This window comes from Erinaceus europaeus, chromosome 8 (genome assembly GCF_950295315.1).
Source record: "Erinaceus europaeus chromosome 8, mEriEur2.1, whole genome shotgun sequence".
NCBI classification, from domain to species: Eukaryota; Metazoa; Chordata; class Mammalia; order Eulipotyphla; family Erinaceidae; genus Erinaceus; species Erinaceus europaeus.
This window is the reverse complement of record NC_080169.1, coordinates 11,262,131-11,274,355: the sequence shown is the minus strand read 5'-3', so window position 1 is coordinate 11,274,355 and position 12,225 is coordinate 11,262,131.

Below are 12,225 nucleotides of genomic sequence, written 5' to 3'. Positions count from 1 at the left end.
ACAAGCTAAAACAGTATCAGAACAGGGCAACATAATAGATGAATTCCAGAAAACAGTAGAGGGCAGAGAGACTAGAACAAATGAGGCTGAAGACAGAATTGGCAAGATTGAGGATGAATTAGAGACAACTAAAAAAGAAGTAAGAGATCTCAAAAAGAGATTAAGAGATGCTGAAAACAACAACAGAGTCCTATGGGATGACTTCAAAAGAAACAATATACATAATATTGGCATACCAGAGGAAGAAAGAGAAGAAAAGGAAGAAAGCATTTTCCAGGCCATAGTAGCTGAAAACTTCCCTAGTCTAGACAACATCAAAAACATAAAGATTCAAGAAGCCCAGAGGGTCCCAAACAGAATTAATCCAGACCTAAAGACACCAAGACATATCATACTTAGAATGGAAAGGAATAAGGATAAAGAAAGGATCCTGAAGGCTGCAAGAGAAAAACCAAGAGTCACCTACAAAGGAAAACCCATAAGATTAGCAGCAGACTTCTCCATACAAACACTACAGGCCAGAAGAGAATGGCAAGATATCTATCTAGTGCTCAATGAGAAAGGTTTTCAGCCAAGAATACTATATCATGCTAGACTGTCATTCAGACTATATGGAGGCATCAAAACCTTCTCAGACAGTTGAAGGAATCAACTATCATCAAGCCTGCCCTGAAAGAAGTTCTGAAAGGTCTCCTATAAACAATCAGATCACCACAAATAGGCCATATATCAAAACACTCTAAAACTCTACAAGAATGGCATTAAAATATCTTCAATCTTTGATATCAATAAATGTCAATGGTCTGAATTCACTAATTAAAAGACACAGAGTAGGAAGATGGATCAGAAAACACAACCCAACAATATGCTGTCTACAGGAAACCCACCTAACTCAACAAGACTAACACAGACTTAAAATGAAAGGATGGAAAACTATCATACAAGCCAATGGCCCACAAAAAAAGGGCAGGAGCAGCTATTCTCATATCTGACATGATAGACTTGAAAATAGATAACATTAAAAAAGATAGGAATGGACACCACTTAATGCTCAGAAGATCAGTCAATCAAGAGGACATAACAATTATTAACATCTATGCACCCAATGAGAAGCCATCTAAATACATCATACTTCTACTGAAAGAGCTACAGCAATATATTAACAGTAACACAATCATAGTAAGGGACTTCAACACCCCACTCTCTCAACTTGACAGATCATCCAGGAAGAAAATCAATAAAGACATAAGGGAGCTAAATGAAGAGATAGATAAACTACAACTATTGGACATTTTCAGACTCAATCATCCCAAGAAACTGGAATAGACATTTTACTCAAATCCACATGGGTCATTCTCAAGGACAGACCATATGTTAGGCCACAAAGACAGCATCAGCAAATTCAAGAGCATTGAAATCATCCCAAGCATCTTCTCAGACCACAGTGGAACTAAACTAACACTTAACACTCAACAAAAGATTAGTAACAGTGCCAAAATGTGGAAGCTCAACAGTACACTTCTTAACAACTTCTGGGTCAAAGAGGAAATCAAGGAAGAAATCAAAATGTTTCGAGAGTTCAATGAAAATGAAGACACAAGCTATCAAAATATCTGGGACACAGCTAAAGCAGTCCTAAGAGGGAAGTTCATAGCTATACAAGCACACATTAGGAAACAAGAAAAAGCACAAATAAACAGCCTGATTGCACATCTTAAAGACCTAGAAGAAGAACAACAAAGGAACCCTAAAGCAATGAGAAGGTCAGAAATCACTAAAGTTAAGGCAGAAATAAATAACATTGAGAATAGGAAAACCATACAAAAGATCAACGAAAGTAAATGTTGGTTCTTCGAAAGAGTAAACAAAATCGACAAACCTTTAGCCAGACTCACAAAACAAAAAAGGGAGAAGACCCAAATAAATCGGATAGTAAATGAAAGAGGAGACATCACAACAGACACCGCAGAAATTCAACATATCATGTGAGGCTTCTATGAACAACTATATGCCACCAAGCTAGAGAACCTGGAAGAAATGGACGATTTGCTAGATACCTACCAACTTCCAAAACTAAGTAAAAAGGAAGTGGATAACATGAACAGGCCCATCACAGCTAATGAAATTGAAACAGTTATCAAATATCTCCCCCAAAATAAAAGTCCTGGACCAGATGGTTTTACAAATGAATTCTACCAAACCTTCAAAGATGAACGAAAACCTCTACTTTTAAAAGTCTTCCAGAAGCTTGAAGACACTGGAATACTCCCTGCCAGCTTCTATGAAGCCAACATCACCCTGATACCAAAAGCAGATAGGGATACAACCAAAAAAGAAAACTACAGACCAATATCTCTGATGAACATAAATGTGAAAATATTGAACAAAATTCTAGCCAACCAGGTACAGCAGTATATCAAAAAGATTGTTCATCATGACCAAGTGGGGTTTATCCCAGGCATGCAAGGTTGGTTTAATATACGTAAATCAATCAATGTGATCCACCACATCAACAAAAGCAAGACCAAAAACCACATGGTCATATCAATAGATGCAGAGAAAGCTTTTGACAAAATACAACATCCCTTTATGATCAAAACACTACAAAAAATCAGGATAGAAAATTCCTGAAGATAGTGGAGTCTATATATAGCAAACCTACAGCCAACATCATAATCAATGGTGAAAAACTGGAAGCATTTCCACTCAGATCAGGTACTAGACAGGGATGCCCACTATCACCATTACTATTCAACATAGTGTTGGAAGTTCTTGCCATAGCAATCAGGCAGGAGCAAGGAATTAAAGGCATACAGATTGGAGGAGAAGAAGTCAAACTCTCCTTATTTGCAGATGACATGATAGTATACACGGAAAAACCTAAGGACTCCAGCAAGAAGCTTTTGGAAATCATCAGGCAATACAGTAAGGTGTCAGGCTACAACATTAACATTCAAAAATCAGTGGCATTCCTCTATGCAAACAATAAGTTAGAAGAAATTGAAATCCAGAAATCAATTCCTTTTACTATAGCAACAAAAACAATAAAATATCTAGGAGTAAATCTAACCAAGGAAGTGAAAGACTTGTATACTGAAAATTATGAGTCACTACTCAAAGAAATTGAAAAAGATACAAAGAAGTGGAAAGATATTCCATGTTCATGGGTTGGAAGAATTAACATCATCAAAATGAATATATTACCCAGAGCCATCTACAAATTTAATGCTATCCCCATCAAGATCCCTAGCACATTTTTTAGGAGAATAGAAAAAATGCTACAAATGTTTATCTGGAACCAGAAAAGACCTAGAATTGCCAAAACAATCTTGAGAAAAAAGAACAGAACCGGAGGCATCACACTCCCAGATTTCAAACTGTATTATAGGGCCATTGTCATCAAAACTGCTTGGTACTGGAACATGAATAGACACACTGACCAGTGGAATAGAATTGAGAGCCCAGAAATGAGGCCCCACACGTATGGACATCTAATCTTTGACAAGGGGGCCCAGACTATTACATGGGGAAAGCAGAGTCTCTTCAACAAGTGGTGTTGGAAACAATGGGTTGAAACATGCAGAAGAATGAAACTGAATCACTGTATTTCACCAAATACAAAAGTAAATTCCAAGTGGATCAAGGACTTGGATGTTAGACCACAAACTATCAAATACTTAGAGGAAAATATTGGCAGAACTCTTTTCCCCATAAATTTTAAAGACATTTTCAATGAAACAAATCCAATAACAAAGAAGACTAAAGCAAGCATAAACCTATGGGACTACATCAAATTAAAAAGCTTCTTCACAGCAAAAGAAACCACTACCCAAACCAAAAGACTCCTCACAGAATGGGAGAAGATCTTTACATGCCATACATCAGACAAGAGTTTAATAACCAACATATATAAAGAGCTTGCTAGACTCAACAACAAGACAACAAATAACCCCATCCAAAAATGGGGCGAGGACTTGGACAGAATATTTACCACAGAAGAGATCCAAAAGGCCGAGAAACACATGAAAAAATGCTCCAAGTCTCTGATTGTCAGAGAAATGCAAATCAAGACAACAATGAGATATCACTTCACTCCTGTGAGAATGTCATACATCAGAAAAGGTAACAGCAGCAAATGCTGGAGAGGGTGTGGGGTCAAAGGAACCCTCCTACACTGCTGGTGGGAATGTCAATTGGTCCAACTTCTGTGGAGAACAGTCTGGAGAACTCTCAGAAGGCTAGAAATGGACCTACCCTATGATCCTGCAATTCCTCTCCTGGGAAGGAACTCAACACATCCATCCAAAAAGATCTGTGTACACATATGTTCTTGGCAGCACAATTTGTAATAGCCAAAACCTGGAAGCAACCCAGGTGTCCAACAACAGATGAGTGGCTTGAGCAAGTTGTGGTATATATACACAGTGGAATACTACTCAGCTGTAAAAAATGGTGACTTCACCATTTTCAGCTGATCTTGGATGGAGCTTGAAAAATTCATGTTGAGTGAAATAAGTCAGAAACAGAAGGATGAATATGGGATGATCTCACTCTCAGGCAGAAGTTGAAAAACAAGATCAGAAACGAAAACACAAGTAGAACCTGAAATGGAATTGGTGTATTGCACCAAAGTAAAAGACTCTGGGATGGGTGGGTGGGGAGAATACAGGTCCAAGAAGGATGACAGAGGACCTAGTGGGGGTTGTATTGTTATATGGGAATCTGGGGAATGTTATGCATGTACAAACTATTGTATTTACTCTTGAATGTAAAACATTAATTCCCCAATAAAGAAATAATTTTTTTTTTAAATGGTGAGAAGAGGAAAAGTCAGACACCTGCAGACCTGCTTCACTGCTTGCAAAGCGGAAACCGGGATTCTTACACTGGTCCTTTCGCTTTACCGCTATTTGCGCTTAACCTGCTGCGCTACAGCCGGACCCCCCTTCTTTCCTTCCTCCTTCCTTCCTTCCTTCCTTCCTTCCTTCCTTCCTTCCTTCCTTCCTTCCTCCTTCCTTCCTTCCTTCCTTCCTTCCTTCCTTCCTTCCTTTCTTTCTTTCTCTCTCTCTTTCTCTCTCTTTCCTTCTCTTTCTTTCTTTCTTTCTTTCTTTCTTTCTTTCTTTCTTTTCTTCCTGTTTCTTCCTTTTCCTGCTTGTTTGCTTGCCTCCTTCCTTCCTCCCTTTCTCTCTTTCTTTCCTTCTTTCTTTATGCCAAGATTTCACAGTTACAAGTCAACTTTTTCAGACAGAGAGAGCGAGGGAAATATACCACAGCAATAAATCTTTCATTGTGGTGAGGGACAGCCAGACTTAAACCTGTAGCAAGGCAGGTATACTATCCAGTTGAAGTATCTTTTTTTTTTAAATATTTATTTATTCCCTTTTGTTGCCCTTGTTGTTTTATTGTTATATTTATTATCATTGTTGCTGTTGATGTCGTCGTTGTTGGGTAGGACAGAGAGAAATGGACAGAGGAAGGGAAAACAGAGAGGGGGAGAGAAAGACAGACACCTGCAGACCTGCTTCACCACCTGTGAAGTGACTCCCCTGCAGGTGGGGAGCTGGGGGCTCCAACCGGGATCCTTCCTCCGGTCCTTGTGCTTTGTGCCACCTGCGCTTAACCCGCTGTGCTACCGCCCGATTCCCCCCCAGCTGAAGTATCTTACCAGCCCTGGATTTTTTATTTTTACTTTATCAGTGGTAGTCAGCCATCATAGTATGCATAATCCCATTGCTCCCATGATGACTTTTTTCCATTTGAGAGAGATAGGAACTGACAGAGGGAAAGAAGGGACACAATACAACACAAGTCAAACCCTAAGCTCCCTGCATGGTAAGGTGGAAACTCTTATTTGACGAGTTACATCCTGGCCCTAGAAAGGAATTGTTCAAAGCCAAGATTTCTTACTTGCTCAAAGCTTTGAGCCCAGTCCTACCACAGTGAAGAAAGCTTGAGTACTGTGGTCTCTTTCACTCACTCCATCTGCCTCTCTACTTCTCTGTCTCTATTTTAAAAAAAACAAAGATAAAGAAAGAAAAGGAAGAATTCCTTATCATGGGTGAAGCTGACAGTCATGGCTGTGGAACGTAGATGCCTAACAGGAGAAGATAAGAAACTGCATGCATGTAACATCTCTCATGTAAATCACTATCTCCCCTCCCTACTCTGTAAAGTGATTTTTAAAAGGTAAGGATGTAGGGGAACAATGTTCAAAGACTACTTCCGGGAGTCAGGCGGTAGTGCAGCGGGTTAAGCGCAGGTGAGGCGAAGTGCAAGGAATGGTGTTAGGATCCTGGTTCGAGCCCCCAGCTCTCCACCTGCAGGGGAGTCCCTTCACAGGCAGTGAAGCAGGTCTGCAAGTGTCTCTCTTTCTCTCTCCCTCTCTGTCTCCCCCTCCTCTCTCCATTTCTCTCTGTCCTATCTAACAATGATGACATCAATAACAATAATAACAACAATAAAAAAACAAGGACAACAAAAAGGAAAATAAATAAGTAAAAATTAAAGAAAAAAAATTTAAAAGACTACTTTCCAGTTTAAGGAGACTTTTTGTTGTACTGAATTTCAGAAGTTGCTTTGGTTTGATGGCATCATCCAAGAATAGGGAAGAGCTTTACTGTGCCTACATAGTGTCTAATCATCTTTCATATTCTGCATGTTCAGAAAGTAGTCTTCTTAGCATATTTGATATTCTATTTTTTGAGATACAAAAAATGACTTAAAATTTATGGTTTGGGCCAGTGAAATAGTTCATGTATATAGTGTGCTCTGTGTGTGTGTGTGTGTGTGTGTGTGTGTGTGTGTGTGTGTGTGTGTTTGACCTAGATTCAAGCCCAACCCCCATGGCATTAAAAGAATGTGCTGTTGTCTCCGCCTCCTGCCCCCATTCTCTATTCTGTGCTTTTGTCTCTATCTTAAAAAGTTAATTTTCTGGTTTAATAAAAATTAGACATGTCTTGGGCCAGATGGTAGCACACCTGGCTAGGCACCCACGTGACAGTGAGCAAGGACCCAGGTTCAAGCCCTTGGTCCCTATGTGCCGGGGAGTGTTTCATGAGTGGTAAAGCTGTGCTGCAAGTGTCTTTCTGTCTCTCTCCTTTTCTATCTCCTCCTCCCCTCTAATTTCTCTCTCTCTCTAGCCAATAATAAATAAATAAAATTATACATATCTCTATCCAATAAATAAATGAAGATAATTGAAAGATTTAAAAGTAACGGTTCTTGTTTTTTCCCATATACTGGGGATACTTTAAATTGACAATTTAAAATTTTAGTTAATTTTTACAAAAGAGTCTTAAAATGGGTTTTAGGTCCCTGCAACTGATGAGCAGAAATGAGTTCCAGACATAAGATAGGGACAGTCTACTAGTCAGCAGAGGCTCAAGAAGGGTCAAGTGACCAGCAGGCACAGGAGAGTTGGTAATTAAACTTGATTGGTAGTAAGGCACATGACTAGAGTTCTGTTGGTGCTTAAGGGGGTGAAAAAAAAATTCCTAGAGCTGCTTCAATAAAGCACAAAGAACGTTAGATTTTTTAAAAGCTTCTGATTTTTTCCTACAAGAGAATGTGGATAAATGGGAGAAATCTGGAAGGATATTAGAAGTCGGGGGAAAAAAAATCGAAGAAGGACAATATCTCAGAATTTTGATACAGAAGTGGGGCTATTTACAAGAGCATCTGATGACTCAGAAGAGCGAGAGATGGACTCCAGAGAGGATGGAGGTATGTGCAGTTCATGTGCAAACCTTTTCTTTTGAGTAAGGTAAAAAAATGCAGTGCTTGGACAGTCCTTGAGCTACTATGACTGTAAGAATTAGCCAGTGTGCTTGTTTATCTCTTCAGAAATAACCATGAGGATATATTGTGATTTAAAAAGGGGAGTTATCAGACGGAAAGTGAAAATTACACCACACAGTGAGGCATCACAGCAAGACTGCAGGCAAAAGACACAAAGACATAGGCCTGGAACTCTGCTTTACTGGACTCAAAGGAGTGTTTTACAGATAAACAGAAAGAAAGATGCCTGGACTGACTCAGTGACAGCAGCTGCTGGTTAGAAGTACTAACTAGGCTTACTGGACTGTGCACCCAGATGACCCCCAATTCCAGTTCAAACCTGCACTGTAACAATATCTCTGTCACTTGGATGAACCAGTTTTGACAAGCAGTGTTAGCAGAACTTCTCTGTTTCTAACTTGATTTTTAGTTTTTCTTTATTTTTTTCTTACAATCTATTATTCATTTGAGATCCCTAGTGGTTTATGAGATTGTAAGATTACAAGGTATATAGTTCCACACGGCACCCCCCACCAAAGCTCTGCATCTCTACCCTCCCAGTGACAATCACCATAATTCCCACAAAGTCTATGGCTTAATACATATGCACAGTTCAAGCCTCTTGTCACTGCATGGGATCACCATGCAAATGGGGAGGCTTCCTAAACAGTAGGGGCAATGTTGTGATGTCTCTCCTCTCTCTGTTTCTCTTGGTGTCTCATCATCTACCTAGAAATGAAAAAAGGGGTGGAGGGTAGACAGCATAATGGTTATGCAAAGAGACTCATGCCTGAGGCTTCAAAGTCCCAGGTTCAATTCCCCGCACCACCATGAGCCAGAGCTGAGCAGTGCTCTGGTAAAAAAAAAAAAAAAATAGAAAAAAGAAAAGAAAAAAGGGTGTCATCTGACAGAAGATGTGTAGCCCAGTAGAATGGGGGTTGGGATGGGGGAGAGCGAGGGGCCAATAAGACCTGGCAGCAAAGAAAGGGAAGAACAAATAAGACTGATTCAAGGTCCAACCCTGTATATCCAATTATTTCACTCTCTAGTCCCTCCCCTGACCTGTATATTATCTATACAAAGAAACAGATTATGCACTGCCCTAATACAACTTTCTAGCCCTTTTCTCTACTCTGACACCATTTTGTCAGACAATATTTTTATCCAACTTCAAGCTGGGTATCATACTCAAGCAAAACTACTATCGTTGTGTGCCCCCAAGGAACCTAAAATGGACTTCCCAGCTTTCCTCTACCTTAAGATCCCTAATCTTATCTGCTCTGTTCTTACTTTTTGGTTCATGTTCACTAACCATTTTGTCTCACTTTATGGCCTGCCACCTTTCACACACCAAATTGAAGACACTACCATGATTGTACCATGACTTCTCTGGGCAGACAACTTCACTATTGTGTCCTGGTACTACTACCTACCCTATTAGAGAAAGATAGAAATAAGCTGGAAGTGTGTATCAACCTGCCAACGTTCATGTCCAGCAGATAAGCAATTACAGAAGCCAGAACTCCTACTTTCTGGACTCCAAAAGCAACTTTGATCCATACTCCCAGGAAGGGAAAAGTGATAGGAGGAAGAAGATAAGAGGGCTCTGAACTCCAACTACATAAGCACCCGGAGAGAGAGGAGGAAAAGGAGAGGGCCATTTGGAGGTAGTCATGAGTGGTTTGGAGGGGAAGAGAGGATCGGATCTGGAAGAAAAGGGGGGGGGGGGATTATGTACAAATGTAGACAGATTGTTGTAGAGATGATGGTCGGCCCATGTCTCCAACCTTAGGGGAACTGTGGTGGCTTGCAGTGGGGAGACTGAAGATTCAGAACTCTGGTGGTGGGAATGGTATGAAATTATACCCCTGTTGACATGTAATTTTGTAAATCAATATTAAATCACTAGTAAAATGTTTAAAACTAAAGAAAAGAAGGAAGGAAGGAAGGAAGGAAGGAAGGAAGGAAGGAAGGAAGGAAGGAATCAAGAAACAGGTTATGCAATGAGACTCTCATGTTTCAGGCTCCAAATGTCCCAAGTTTAATCCCCTGCACCACCATGAACCAGAACTGAGCACTGCTGTGGTAAAAAAAAAAAAAAAAAAAACTAACTAAAAAAAAGAAAAAAGAAACAGGAAGGTTGATTTGAGCAAGGTTCCATCCTTCCCGTCCTCTGTGTTTCTTTTCTTTCTTTCTCTCTTTCTTTCTTTCTTTTTTTCTGCCACCAGTGTTATTGCTAGAGCTCATTGACAGTGCTATGAATCCACTGCTCCTGGTGGCCATTTTTTCCATTTTATTGTATAGGACAGAAAATTTGAGGGAGAAGGAGGAGACAGAAAGGGAGAGAGAAAGATAGACACCTGCAGACCAGCTTCACTATTTGTGGGTGGGGAGCCAGGGGACTCTAGTCCAGATCCTTAGTACTCATCCTTGCACTTAGTACTCATCCCACACCTTCAGAGGTCAGTTTGCTCTTTTTTTGGCTTTCTGTAAAAATAGGCACCCTTGTTCAGCTTCACTGTCAGCAAACCAAGAGGCTGATGAACTTCCCTCAGCCTTCAGAGGCAGCGAATGGAGCTGCTGCATGCTCAAGGTCACCCACGTCTGAGCTGGAGAGCTGAAAGACCGATTCTGGAGGTTTGAATGACGTAGGCCAAGCTGGAAACGAACTGAGAAAAAAAACCCAGGGTACCACTGTCACAGGTCATAGGAAAAAAGAGAGTGAATGTTTATAGAACAGCAGCAACTTGACTCAAAGCTATTTTCTGCCATGAACTCTAGATCCTGAGTTCAGGGAGAACTAGATAAAAAAGATCCCAGAATGATGATAAGATGCAAGTAGAGGAAAGATAGACTATCCTTGTCTAGATCAAAGTGATTGAGCCCCAAATGAATATCTTACAGAGAAGTCTCAGCTTTCACATTCAGTTCTGAGATCTAATGAAATGTCTAACAGCCCGTTGCTTGACTTCTGAGCCCCTGCTTTGGGTTGTGGCTCCTTTTTGACTTCCTTTACCCCAAAATTTCCCACAAAGGGAGCTGGTGAGTGCAATAGCCTTTTTCTCTAGCATTGACGGGAATACTTAGAGAACTTTGTCAAGGCCTCCCTGGAGTTCCTGGTAGACCTACACACAGGTAGAGGCCCTCAGAGGCAGGAGATGCCTGGGCAGCTGGGGCTTGGAGGAGGGCCAATGCTGAAGAAGAAATGGCAGCACCAATAAGGAGACCATCATGGCAGCCATATAAGTCGGCCCAGCCCAAGCCCTGCTGTGCCCCAGGATGTCAGGGGCTGAAATAAAGGTTGTGTTCCTGATGGTGGCTCTTCTCTGCCTGGAGGGAGGTGAGAAAAGTGAGGACCCTCCCCCGGGGGGGGGGGGGCTCGGAAGGAAGATCCTTCTCACCCTCATTCCTTCTATCCCTTCATTATCTCTAATGCCCACCGTGGCTCTAATTTCTTCCTCCAGGGACACCCTCACCTCTGTGGTCATCCTAGCTTGCCCTTTGTCCAGAAGGTTTCTCCTGGCTTCTGGGTGCTGGGGGCAGGGGGTGAGTCCAGATTCCAATGTGAACTGAAGTCAGGACCTGATCCTGACCTCTGACCTGTGCTCCCGCACCAGCCTGAGCCTTAAAATGCCACAACTGCACCGAATTGTCTTTTTTTTTTTTCCTCTAGGGTTATCGCTGGGGCTCTGCCTGCATTATGAATCTACTGCTCCTGTGGCCATTTTTTCAATTTTTTTGCATAGGACAGAGAGAAATTGAGAGGGGTGGAGGAGATAGAGAGGAAGAGAGAAAGATAGATACTTGCAGACCTGCTTCACCACCTGTGAAACAACCCCCCTGCAGGTAGTCAGCCGAGGGCTTGAAACTACATCCTTGTGCTAGTCCTTGCACTTTATACTGTGTACGTTTACTGGGTGCACCACTGCCTGGCCCCCTTGCACTGAATTCTCTGACACATGCTGCAGACCAGTAGTATACCCCAGCTATTTACAAACCTGATATGGACTTTATGGGTTCTTGGGCAGGTACTTGAGCATCATACTAGGTGCACTTAACTGGGTACACCACTGCATGGCCCCCAGCATCTCTTTCCTACTTTTAGGCTTTTAGACTTAGTCTATTTTTTTCTTAGGTATTTTTGCATTTGAAACTTTCATGAAATTAGTTTCAAGAAACAAAAATTAAAACTTTTTCTCACAAGAAGTTTGGAGTAAATTTTATGTAATCGTTCCAGTGTTAAAAATATCACCTTAGGCAAGAGACTGGCATACTTTAATGACTCTTTAGTCACTATCAGGCCACCCCATCAGCTGGGGCCCTAGTTGAGGAGTCCTGAGATTCCCACATAAACACGATGAGCCTAGACCTCGAATAGATCTCTCTCTCCATTATCAATGGTCATTTCCATCAGGAACAACAAAATGTATCCTTTTGGGGACACCCATA